The sequence below is a fragment of the Crotalus tigris genome, unplaced genomic scaffold (assembly GCF_016545835.1).
Source record: "Crotalus tigris isolate CLP2741 ecotype Arizona unplaced genomic scaffold, ASM1654583v1 scf7180000017600.4437325, whole genome shotgun sequence".
In the NCBI taxonomy this organism is placed as follows: Eukaryota; Metazoa; Chordata; class Lepidosauria; order Squamata; family Viperidae; genus Crotalus; species Crotalus tigris.
The window spans coordinates 3173381-3186231 of record NW_024096504.1 but is presented as its reverse complement, the minus strand read 5'-3'; the positions used below and the strand labels follow the sequence as shown (position 1 = coordinate 3186231).

The window sequence follows — 12851 nt, the reverse complement described above, 5'->3', positions numbered from 1 at the left end:
AACCTCGGGAAGAATTGCGCCTGAAAGGTACCAGGGTCCCCAGCCAAAACAGGGTGGGTTTCTGCGCTTCGCGAAGAAGCATTTATAGGACAGGCACACACAAGCCCATCAAGAAAAAGCTGTCACTTAAAGTGAAGCTACAAGGGGTTCCATTGGCTATGGAACTGGATACGGGGTCTGCACTTTCAATCTTTTCCATGCACACGTTTAGGAAGATTTGTTCTGACAGCGGATTTCAGGCCAAGCTGAGGCCTTCTGACATTGTCTTAACAGACTTTCAAAACTCCAGAGTGTGTGTTAAGGGGGAAGCCACCCTTAACGTACAGTATAAGGATTTTGAAGGTCCACTAGATGTAATAGTAGTAGGGGCTGAACGAACGAGTCTCATAGGACTCGATTGGTTTGAGGCCTTGGGAATACACGTTACAGGGCTCAATAGCTTGCAAACAATAGACCTACAAGAAGTCTGAAAAGAATTTGCAGATGTTTTCAGCCCACAGCTGTGCACGTACAAAGGACCCCCTGTGTCACTGAAGTTAGACCCTCTGTCAACCCTATTAGAATTAAAGCAAGAAGGGTCCCTTTTGCTTTGAAAGGTAAAATTGACACTGAATTGGACAAATTGATTCAGCAAGGAGTTTTAGAACCTGTCGACTCCAGTCCGTGGGAGACCCCCATTGTCACGCCTCTTAAGGCAAATGGGGACATTCGCATCTGTGCAGATTACAAATGCACTCTGAATAAGGCATTGCAGCAACATGCCTATCCTGTTCCCATGGTCAGTCATATTCTGGCCTCCCTCAAGGGGGGGCGTGTCTTTGCAAAGCTTGACCTAGCTCAGTTGTATCAACGGCTGCCTGTTGATGATGCTGCTGCTGTAGCACAAACCATTGTGACCCACAGGGGAGCATTCAAGGTAAAGAGGTTACAATTTGGAGTAAATGTGGCTCCTGGAATTTTCCAAAGCATAATGGAAAACACACTACGGGGTATACCAGGGGTTTGCCCCTATTTTGACGATGTCTTAATTGCTGGAGACTCTACACACAACTTAGCTGAGAGATTAAGGGCTGTCCTGCTGAGGTTCAGGAAAACGGGCCTCAAAATTAAGAAGGACAAATGTAAAATTGGGGTGCCTTCTACAGATTTTCTGGGATTCAAAATTGATGCTACCAGGATTCACCCTGCTGAATCCAAATTGAAAGCCGTTATGCATGCTCCTAGGCCAAAGTCCAAGGCCGAACTACAGGCCTTTCTGGGCCTTCTAAACTTTTACAACTCCTTCCTTCCAAACAAAGCGAGTGTAGCTGAGCCTCTTCATAGGCTCCTGGACAAACAAGCAGTGTGGCAGTGGTCACAAAAACACGAAGCAAGTTTCAATGAGGTTAAGGCCTTACTCACTTCTAACAGTGTGCTTGCACATTTCAATGAATCCCTTCCTGTGTGCATCGCTTGTGATGCTTCTCCTTATGGGGTGGGAGCCGTACTAAGCCACCTCAGAACAGATGGAACTCAGGTTCCTGTTGCATATTACTCCAGAACCTTGTCTTCTGCGGAGCGAAATTATGCTCAAATTGATAGGGAGGCTTTAGCTGTTGTTGCTGGAATCAAAAAGTTCCATGACTTCCTATATGGCAGGCATTTCATGGTCTTCACTGACCATAAGCCTTTGTTGCGGCTGTTTACCACACATAAACAAACTCCCGAAATCATCTCCCCCAGAATGCTGAGATGGTCTATCTTTCTGTCTGCCTATGATTTTTCCTTATTTCACAAACCTGGGAAAGAAATGGGCCATGCTGACGGCCTCAGTAGATTACCCCTGCCAGTAATAGAAGATGACCCTGCACCAACAATCAATATCCTCTCCATTCAGGCCTTGCCTGAGTCCCCTTTAGATGCCAGGGATGTGGCTGCTGAATCAGCCACAGATCTCACACTTTCGCGTGTCCTTTCTTGAGTTTTATCTGGATGACCAGAGAGCTGTCCAGGCACTGAGTTTCAGAGTTTCTGGTCCAAAAGGAACGAGTTATCCACCTTCCAGGGTTGTCTGCTTTGGGGGAGCAGAGTTGTCATTCCTGCCTCAATGAGGACTAGGGTCTTAGGTTCCCTCCACGAGGGTCATCCTGGCATTGTACGTATGAAGGCGCTTGCGCGCAGCCATTTGTGGTGGCCTGGGTTAGACAGAGACATTGAGGCTAAGGTGCATGCATGCCATCTTTGTCAGTGCTCACGCCCTGAAATGCCCCAAGCTCCTATACATAGATGGGAGGAAACACAGTCTCCATGGTCTAGGGTGCACATTGACTATGCTGGGCCTTTTCAGGGTCAATTCTTCTTGGTCCTAGTTGACAGCCATTCAAAATGGCTTGAGGTTGTACCTGTCTCTTCCACCACCACTGCAAAGACTATTCAAGTACTGAGGGGGATTTTTGCTGCACACGGGCTTCCTGATGTCCTCGTATCTGACAATGGTCCTCAATTCACTTCTTCCGAATTCCAAGCTTTCTTACAGGCCAACATGATTCGTCATACCACCTCTGCGCCTTTCCACCCGTCCACCAACGGTATGGCTGAACACATGGTTCGCATCACCAAGGACGCTTTGAAGAAACTTACCTATGGAGACTGACATCACAGGTTGGCTGACTTCCTCCTTTCTTATCGCACTACACCTTCCACTTCTACCGGGAGGAGCCCAGCTGAACTTCGTTGGGGGCGCAAACTGACTACCAAGCTTGACCGGTTGCACCCGGACAGACTACCTTCCACAATCACACACCCCAGGGCACCTAGACAACTGCTTGTGGGTGCCCCGGTTTGGACTCGTAACTACGGGCCTGGCCATTCATGGGTCCCTGCCACTGTGTCCAGGGTCACAGGTCCTTTGTCCTATGAGGTTTCCCTGGATGACGGTCGTGTCCTGCGACGACACATCGACCAGCTCCGCACTAGACGGGACCTTCCCACTGAGACTCCTGGGTCTTTTCCAGGGGGGGAGGGGGACCACTTTGGGCAAGGGGAAGAGTGCGGGCTGCCGCCTATCATTAACGAAGGAGCTACAGACAGCTCATTCCGAGATTCCGCGAGTGCTCCAAATAGGAATTCATGGAACCCAACTAGAACTCAGGCACCAGTGCCTACTCCAGCTAGGGAGTCACCCCGGAGGCATAATCACTACTCACCTGCATCACTCAGTACTCCAGTCAGGGAGGATATCCGGGAGCGTCCAAACAACCCACACCCTGCAAGAGAGCTGGCACACATTCCGTCTAGTTGGCCCAACACTACCCCTGTCCCTAGAAGGGGGCAAGCACACAGGGAGGTGGTCGAGGAACCGAATCCCGACTACAACACCTCTGGCATCACTCAGGGGACAACTGAGTTTTGGGACAGCACTGAAACCCCAGCAAGCCCAGGTACAGAACAGGAACACGGGGAAAGACAACCTCTTGACAGGTCTAGGACAGACCTAGGAGGTTCTACAGAATTGCCCAACAGTGACAGTCACTTAAGAGGGCCAAAGAGCCTGCAGCCAGGCAGGACAACCAGGTCAAACAGAGGAAGAAGCCCTGGCCTGACGAGCCCAATGGGCAAGCAAGCAGGCCAGGCATTGGAGCACAGTCCTTGGGAATCACCAGGGCCTAGCAAGGGGGACAAGCATACATCACCCCTCAGTCAAGGGGTACTTGGAAGGTACCCAGAAGTCAGGAGGTCACAGAGAACTAGAAGATCTCCTAAGTATTTAGAAGATTTTGTAACCCTACTGGCAAAACAGAGTTAACAGAGAGTATTACTGTACACATAGGAAATAAAACACTGCAGAACAATAGAAGCAAAGGGATAACTGGTACAAAGCTAGTATGGGTACCACACTCGTATTGGGTTGTATATTATTATTGTATGATCATAGTCTTAGCTGGGGGGGAAGGGGTGTTATGTCCTGAGCCTGTGAGAGCAGGCTCGGGGCATTGCAACGGTCCTGGGCAGGTGCAAGCTGCCCGGGACCAGACTGGCTGTCGCCAGCACTCGCGCGCATGCGCGGGTGCGAGCACGCCAAATGTTGCAGTTTGGCCCGGGAATCGCCTATAAAAGGAGCGAGGAGATTTGGGCGTTGTCGGCATCTTGTAACCAGTATGCTGAACAGAAATAAAGAGTTCCTGAGAACTACAACTGCTTCTCGTGTCATTGCCATTTCGCGAAGGACTTAACAGTCACCACGATGTAAAAAAGATGTTGAAATTCTAGAAAGAGTACAGAGAAGAGCAGCAAAGATAATTAGGGGGCTGGAGGCTAAAACATATAAGGAATGGTTGCTGGAATTGGGTATGTCTAGTTTAATGAAGAGAAAGATGAGGGGTGACATGATAGCAGTGTTCTCAGGGGCTGCCACATAGAAGAGGGAGTCAAGCTATTCTCCAAAGCACCTGAAGGCAGGACAAGAAGCAATGGATAGAAATTAATCAAAGAGAGAAGCAACCTAGAACTAAGGAGAAATTTACTGACAGTTAGAACAATTAATCAGTGGAACAACCTGCCTCCAGAAGTTGTGAATGCTCCAACACTGGAAGTTTTTAAGAAGAGACTAGACAACCATTAGTCTGAAATGGTATAGGGTTTTCTGCCTGAGCAGGGGGCTGAAGACTTCCAAGGCCCCTTCCAACTTCTTCTTCTTCTTCTTCTTCTTCTTCTTCTTCTTCTTCTTCTTCTTCTTCTTCTTCTTCTTCTTCTTCTTCTTCTTCTTCTTCTTCTTCTTCTTCTTCTCTTCTTCTTCTTCTTCTTCTTCTTCTTCTTCTTCTTCTTCTTCTTCTTCTTCTTCTTCTTCTTCTTCTTCTTCTTCTTCTTCTCTTTTCTTCTCTCTTCTTCTTCTTCTTCTTCTTCTTCTCTCCTCTCCTTCTCTTCCTCTCCTTCTCCTTTTCTTCTTCTTTCTTCTTTCTTCTTCTTCTTCTTCTTCTTCTTCTTCTTCTTCTTCTTCTTCTTCTTCTTCTTCTTGCTGTTGTTACTAAAGACTGCTGAAAACCCTGTACAACTGCAGTGGGCAACTTAATCACCTTTTAAGTGCTGCAGAAGCCATGAAAAATGCAGCAGTCTCAACCTCTGATATTAGTTTCTTTGAAGACTTACTGGTAGGGCACAGTTTTCCCATGGTATCCTATAAATTAGAATTGCTGACAACTTAGATTTGCATATTGGATAACCTGATGCTTCTACCTTCTCCATCTTGCCTCGGGAAGATACATAATTCCCCCTCTCAATCCCCACCACTCAAATTCAGAGAAACTATTGAGTGAGTTATACATTTACAGAGAGACTGAAAGTGATGTTCTGAATGACTTCAAAACATGATCGTTTCTGCATAAAAAGCCTGTAAATTTTAATCACTGAATAAATCATCTGGGTAGAGGTTGACAGTAACATAATGGTGTACGAAAGCTGTGGGCTGAGTTCAGAACAGTCTTTTAGATGCTTATTTTTAAGGATGATTTTTTTTTGTTGTCTACAGTATTTCTCTATTTCTCTCTGATATCTCACCTTGCTGCTCTCTTGTTTCTCCATTATTAATCTGTTCAATTTTGCTGCTGTTGTTTAGTTGCTAGTTGATTTTCTGACAGAAAAAGTGCCTTAGAAAATGTAGCTTGAGCAAAGGGTGTTGCCAATTATTTTAAAAACTGCTTATTTTGAAATTAATGTCTGGGTGAAACAAGGGAAGAGCTTCTTTAAAACAGATTTTTTTGGGAAAAAAATATCAGACTCTCCTTTTATAGCCTAAAGCTGTGTTTCATGACCTCCATGGAGTTAAGGGTTGTCAGGATCTTCCTTTTATTTCTTTCTGAGCAGACTTATTAGTTTGAGGAACAGAGGAAACACAAAGAAAGGAAAGAAAATGACTTTGATTGTTATTTCATTAATGGTGTACTGGGAGGGTGTGAGAGAAAAAGGACCCCAATGTATAGCATGGAAGAGTTTTGCAAGCTGCCGTGTTGTAAGAAATTTAAAAGAGAAACTGATTTCCTGCAAGGATACCCCCTTTTTTTGTCTTTTCCCCCCTGATTTTAGTGATTTTCCTGGTTTTAGTGAATGACAGTGTCTAGCTTCAAAAGGAAACTCAGATTTCAGGAAGTATGTAAAAGTAAGCAAGTTCCTCCTTTCTACTAAAACAATACAGGTTTTTTTGTACCATAGATGTTTCTTTTCAGTATTTCTAAGGAATACATTAAATATATTCATTAGAATATATTAAATTATTTTAATTTATACAGCTGCTTTATCACTGTTTTCTTGACATCAAGACTGATCGACTGATTACCCAACTTTAACTTCAGTGAAATCATTAGTTTTTTTTATTAAAAGTTTTTTAAAGTTTTGCAGAAGAAAAAAAGAAAATTCCCCTCCCCAAACCCTCCCCACCCCCCCATCCCTCCCCCAACCTTCCCAGAGCTGAATATAGGCTTAATTAAAACTTAAAAGAAAAAATTTTAGACACATGTAAACCATAAACAATTAATTACAATAATTAAACAAATTATAAAGTACTTTAAAACCAATATATAAAAAACAAAAACAAATTATATCTAAAAATACACTACTTATCTAGAATTTTCATTCAATCTCCATAATATCATACTATATTATATAAAATCTATCCCTCTTTCTTTGTCATCAAACTCAAAAATACACATATAAACTATATACCATAAACAATTAATTAATTAATTACAATAATTAAACAATTTATAAAATACTTTAAAACCAATATATAAAAAGCAAAAAAAAAGAAATTATAATCACAATCATTAGACACATTATAAAATACTCTAAACATTTTTTAATATAATGTTTATATTATTTAAAATTTATCCATCATTCTTTATAAACACCCTCAAAAACACACATATAAACATTACTTATATAAAAAAAATTATAATTACAATCATTAGACACATTATAAAATACTCTGAGCATTTTCTAATGTCATACTTATATTATTTAAAATTTATCCATCATTCTTTATAAACACCCTCAAAAACACACATATAAACATTACTTATAACATTAAAATTCCCTTATACATATTTAAAACAAAATATTCCTTTAAGTACTCCTTAAATATCTAAACATACGCTACCTATCTAGAATTTTCATTCAATCTCCATAATATCATATTTATATTATATAAAATCTAATCTCTCCCTCTTTCTTTATCATCAAACACAAAAATAAACATATAAGGATTAGTTGTACCATTAAAGCATCTCTCCTCTTTACCAATAACCAATTCCTTTTATCAATCTCTCTTATCCAAAAGCCTTGAGAGAAGTGCTTGGAAATCTGCCCTTAAAGGTTGCTCCAAAAAGTTTATGGATCTTGCTTCTCCCACAGACTCAGAAACAAATACTTGTGAGGCTTCCTTAAACTCCTTCTTCTGTTGCTCCTTTTCTTTACGTTTATGTGTTGCACGAGTTATCCTTTGCTCCTTCATCTCAACTTGTTGAGGCCCCTCACCCTGAGATTTCCCAATTTTCATCAATATAGGCTCTTCAGACTGCAATTCTACCTTCCTCTCTTCCAAAATGATAGATGGCGATGAACATACCCCCAGGACCGAAGTATAAAACTCTTTTGCTTTAAAGACAGTGTTAAGTCTATAACGTGTCCCCAGATAGTTCACCACCATTCCAGTCGGGACATCCCATCTGAACAACATTTGCCTCTTTTTAAGCTCATCTGCTAAGAAAGCAAACTCCTTTCTTCTTCTTAGAATTTTAGATGGGATCTCCTTTAAAATTATAACATCTTGTGAAGCAATCTGAAACCTCTTATTGTAAAAAGCTTGTATAATTTCATTGCGCAGGGATCTTTTCCCAAAATAGATCACCACATCTCTTGGCAGATTTCTTTGCTTTGCCACCACAGAGTTAACTCTAAATATTTTTTCAATTGCACTAAGTATTTCCTCTTTTTCTCTATTCAGAATCACAGCAAAGTCATTTGCAACCATCTCTCTCAGATCTCCTTGCAAAGACTCCCTCAGGCCTCTGATTCTTAAGGCATATTCCATCTCTCTGTATTGAAGCATAAGAATGTCATCTTAAGAATTTTCCATCTCTTTTTCCATAGCTTCAAATTTTCCCTCCAGCAGCTCCACTTTCTCTACTACCTCTTCTACACGAAAGTTCAACTTTTCAAAAACAGAGGCAACTCCTTTTAAAGCCAAAACTATATCTTGACTCAGAATCCTATTATTTTCCACTAAAATCTCTTTCACTTCTCCCCTGATTTGAGATATAGCATTTCCCATTATGTCTTGCAACTCCTTTACCGTTAATAACTGTGCCAAAGGAGAGGGTGAAGCTGTTAATTTAGATTGTTGCACTGATGATATCACCGAAGAAGAAACCACCTTAGGAGCTGTGGGAATTACTGGACGCTTTGGAGCCATCTTAAAAAATCTTTACTCCTTCTTAAAAATTACCCATAAAGAAAAAAAAAAGGAGAGGGAAAAATAAAAATCAGCCTTTCAAACTAAAGTCCAAATAAAAGTCCAAACTAAAATCCAAATAAAATCCAATAAGAAGGAAAAGAAAAGAAATAATAATAATTAAATAAAAAAAAGTCCGTTCCGTTTTTGTTTTTTTTAAAAAATACAAAAATCAAAGAAAAATCCTTCAAGAAATAAAAAAAAATTAAACAGAAGTTAAACAGAAAGGGAAAGTAATCCTCCTAAAATCCAAAACCCAACATCATTATAAATAATCAAATCCATTCCATTCCGTTCCAGTTGGAAAAAGAAAAAAAAACACCAAAAAGCCTACCAATCGCCATTTTACTTTCCCTTTCAACAAAAGAAAAAAACAAAAAGAGGGAATAAAAATAAATCTTTAAATTTAAAATCCAAATAAGATCAGAAAAAACAAAATCCTGTACTCAGCTCTGTCCGCTTTTTTAAGAAAACTCACCAGATCACTTCAATCGCGGAGGTGGTTGCAGCGGCTTGTTTTGTCCCTAGAGACAAAAACAGCTGGGAAGCGGAGACAATTCGAACTCCGTGGGAGCACTCTTTTCACCCCCCCCCCAAAAAACCTTGGGGGTGCATAAGAGGCTCTACCACTATTTGGATGATGCTCTTCTCCCTCCCTTTGCCCGGGAGGGAGATTTTGAACCGCAGAACAGCTGATGTCTGCTGTTCATAGCGGTTCTAACACTTTCCCAGGAGGACGGCTACAAAGTGGCCACCATTGCACGCGCAGATCCACCGGAAGCTCCCAGTGAAATCATTAGTTTTATCATCAGTAGAGGAGGGATAGACTTATCATAATATTCCAAAGTTGAAAAGCTTTGCTTTAGAGGTTGGATATGTATAGTCATTCTGTGGAAAGTTTGAAGCAGGTCAAACTCTCCCTTCTTTGGTCTCTGTTATCATGGGGGATTGGAATGCTAAAGTAGGAAGCCAAAAGATAACTGGAATAACAGGCAAGTTTGGCCTTGGAGTACAAAATGAAGCAGGGCACAGGCTGATAGAATTTTGTCAAGAGAATAGATGGTCATAGCAAACACTCTTTTCCAACAACCCAAGAAACGGCTCTACACATGGACATCATCAGACGGTCAACACAGAAATCAGACTGACCACGTGATCTGCAGCCAAACATGGAGAAGCTCTATACAGTCAGTAAAAACAAGACCAGGAGCTGACTGTGGCTCAGATCATGAGCTTCTTGTTGCAAAATTTAGACTTAAATTGAAGAAAGTAGAGAAAAACACTAAGCCACACAGGTATGAACTAAATCATATCCCTGATGAATATACAGTAGAGGTGACAAATAGATTTAAGGAATTAGATCTGATAGACAGAGTGCCTGAAGAACTATGGACGGAGGTTCGCAACATTGTACAAGAGATAGCAACTAAAACCATCCCAAAGAAAAAGAAATGCAAGAAAGCAAAGTGGCTGTCTGAGGAAGCTTTGCAAATAGCTGAGGAAAGAAGGGAAGTGAAAGGCAAGGGAGAAAGAGAAAGATACACCCAATTGAATGCAGAATTCCAGAGAATAGCTAGAAGAGATAAGAATGCCCTCTTAAATTAACAGTGCAAAGAAATAGAAGAAAACAATAGAATAGGGAGAACCAGAGATCTCTTCAAAAAAATTGGAGCTATGAAGGGAACGTTTCATGCAAAGATGGGCATGATAAAGGACCAAAATGGCAGGGACATAACAGAGGCAGAAGAGGTGGCAAAATTACACAGAAGAACTATACAATGAGCTTAGCGTCCCTGATAACCACAATGGGGTGGTCACTGACCTCGAGCCAGACATCCTAGAATGTGAAGTGAAATAGGCCTGAGGAAAGCTGAGCAACAAAAAAGCTAGTGGAGGTGACAGTATTCCAGCTGAGCTATTCAAAATCTTAAAAGACAATGCAGTAAAAGTGCTACAGTCAATTTGCCAGCAAATTTGGAAAACTCAACAGTGGCCACAGGATTGGAAAAGGTCAGTTTACATTCCAATTCCAAAGAAAGGCAATGCTAAAGAATGTTCAAACTATTACACCATTGGATTCATTTCACATGGAAGTAAAATTATGCTTAAAATCCTACAAGCTAGACTCCAGCAGTATGTGGATCGAGAACTTCCAGAAATACAGGCAGGATTTCAAAGAGGCAGAGGAACTAGAGATCAAATTGCCAACATACGCTGGATCATGGAGAAAGCTAGGGAGTTCCACAAAAACATCTACTTCTGCTTCATTGACTATGCTAAAGCCTTTGATTGTGTGGATCACAACAAATTGTGGAAAGTTCTTAAAGAGATAGGAGTACCAGACCATCTTATTTGTCTCTTGAGAAACCTTAGGTAGGGTATTTTCCCCTTTTCCCCCTTGTATTTTCCCCCTTTTCCCCCCCTTTTATAGTCCCATAATGCATCAATTATTACATTAAAGTCACCAAGTATGCAAAGATTTTGATAATTTAGCTCCACTAGTTTATCATATAATTGCTGAAAAAACTGATCCTGTTTCTCATTGGGAGCATATATTGCAACCATCAAGATTTGTTTTTGATCCCAGGTAATTTTCATCATTAGTATTCTCCCTTCTTCATCAGCATAAATTTGTTTTGGATTCATCTTTTCTTTTATATAAAATGCTATTCCTCTTTTCTTTTGTTGTACTAAAGAAAAATAAAGTTTACCTATCTTTGATTGTTCTAAAATTTTAGAATGTTGTCTTTTAATATGTGTCTCCTGAAGACAAATTATGTCCATTTTCAATTTTTGTAGTCTGTTAAGTATTTTACTCCTTTTTGATAGGGAGTTAAGACCATTTATATTTATTGAAAAAATTCCAATCTCCTCCATAATTTCAATTATATCTAGACCTCAATCTTCTAGGGGAGCTGATCTGTCTCTGGTTTTTCAGTCTTACATCTTCCTTTGATTGCATCTTTTTTGATTCTCCCTCCTCCGATTGTTTCGGTGCTCCTGCACCCATCGTCTCTTCTGATTTCTTGGGTTCGGTATCGCCTTTTTCTAAAAAGACTCTGTGATTGTTAAAAAATTCCTCTGCTTGAGATGGAATATCTATTCTGTATCTTTTCGAGTCCCAGAAGATTAGTAATCCTTCTGGGACCAGCCATCTAAAATTCACTCCCTTATTAAAGAGTTTCCTTGATAAGAATTGATATTCTCTTCATGCTTCTCTTATCCTTCTGGGAATCTGTTTGAGAACTACAAGTTCTTTATCTTTATATTTCAGTGGTTGATCTCTTATCCCTCTCAAGATCTCATCCCGTATAAATCTTTTAAGAAATCTTACATGGACCTCCCTAGGAACTCTATTTCTTCTTGTGTAGCTTGAGTTCTTTCTGAAAACCTGATCTATTTCTCTTTTCATTAGATCCATTTCTATTCCAAGCAATTTTGCTAATAATTCACTCATCAACTCCAACAAGTTCTCATCTTTCTCTTCTACAATATTTTGAAATCTTAGAAAGTGTGATGCATTATCCATCTCTATCATGACCATGCTGTCCTCCAATTCCGCATTAGCTTGCACCAATCTCTGATTTTCCTCTTGCAACACTTCATTTTTTGGTCAACCATCCCTGCCTTATCTTCTATTTTTTGCATTCTTTGTTGAGTGTCTACCATCGCCTGTTGAAAGTTTTCCATTTTTTGATCCATTTTAAGAAGATCAATTTTCAAATCTTCATGAGTCAAATCCTTTTTCATTTCCATTTTCAAATCATCAATATTTTTAGATTGAGCTGAAATTGCTTGGAGTATGGCTTGGGTATCTATCTGATGATAATCTTGTTGTAAAAAAGTAGTGATTGATGTCTGAATAGCTGGACTCACCCCTTTGGCTAAATTTGAGGCACTCATCTAATTGTTGTATTTATTTGTAATCTACCAAAAGCCCGATGACTAATTATAATCCACCAGATAGCCTGATGGCCACTTATAATCCAGTGCCCTCCTATTACCAGGAGACAAGGCCAGGCGCAGTTTAAGGATAAAAAAAGAAAAAAAGAAAAAACCCAAATCCTTTAGAGGAATAAAAAAAATATCTCAAAACCATCCACAGAGGGAGCAGGAATGGGCAAAAAAGAGAAAAAAATTTAGAGAGAGAGAAAAAAAAACCCGCCACAGGAAAAAACAATTTCCAGAAAAGACAATAGTAATAAATCAATCTGTAAAAGGCGAGGTAGAAAAAAAAAATCAAACTCTCAAAAGAAAAGGGAGGAGACTTCAAATAGACAGGCAAAAAATAAAAAATGAAAATAAAAGTTGTCAAGAAGAGATGAATACTATCCAAATTATAGTCCAATCAAACTTTAACTGCAACCAAATT

At 40.2% G+C, this 12851-nt stretch overlaps 1 pseudogene; it reads left to right on the top strand.

Annotated features, from left to right (window-relative positions):
- Positions 1 to 386: 386 nt before the first annotated feature.
- On the top strand, positions 387 to 2938 carry LOC120319028 (annotated as a pseudogene).
- Positions 2939 to 12851: the final 9913 nt, after the last annotated feature.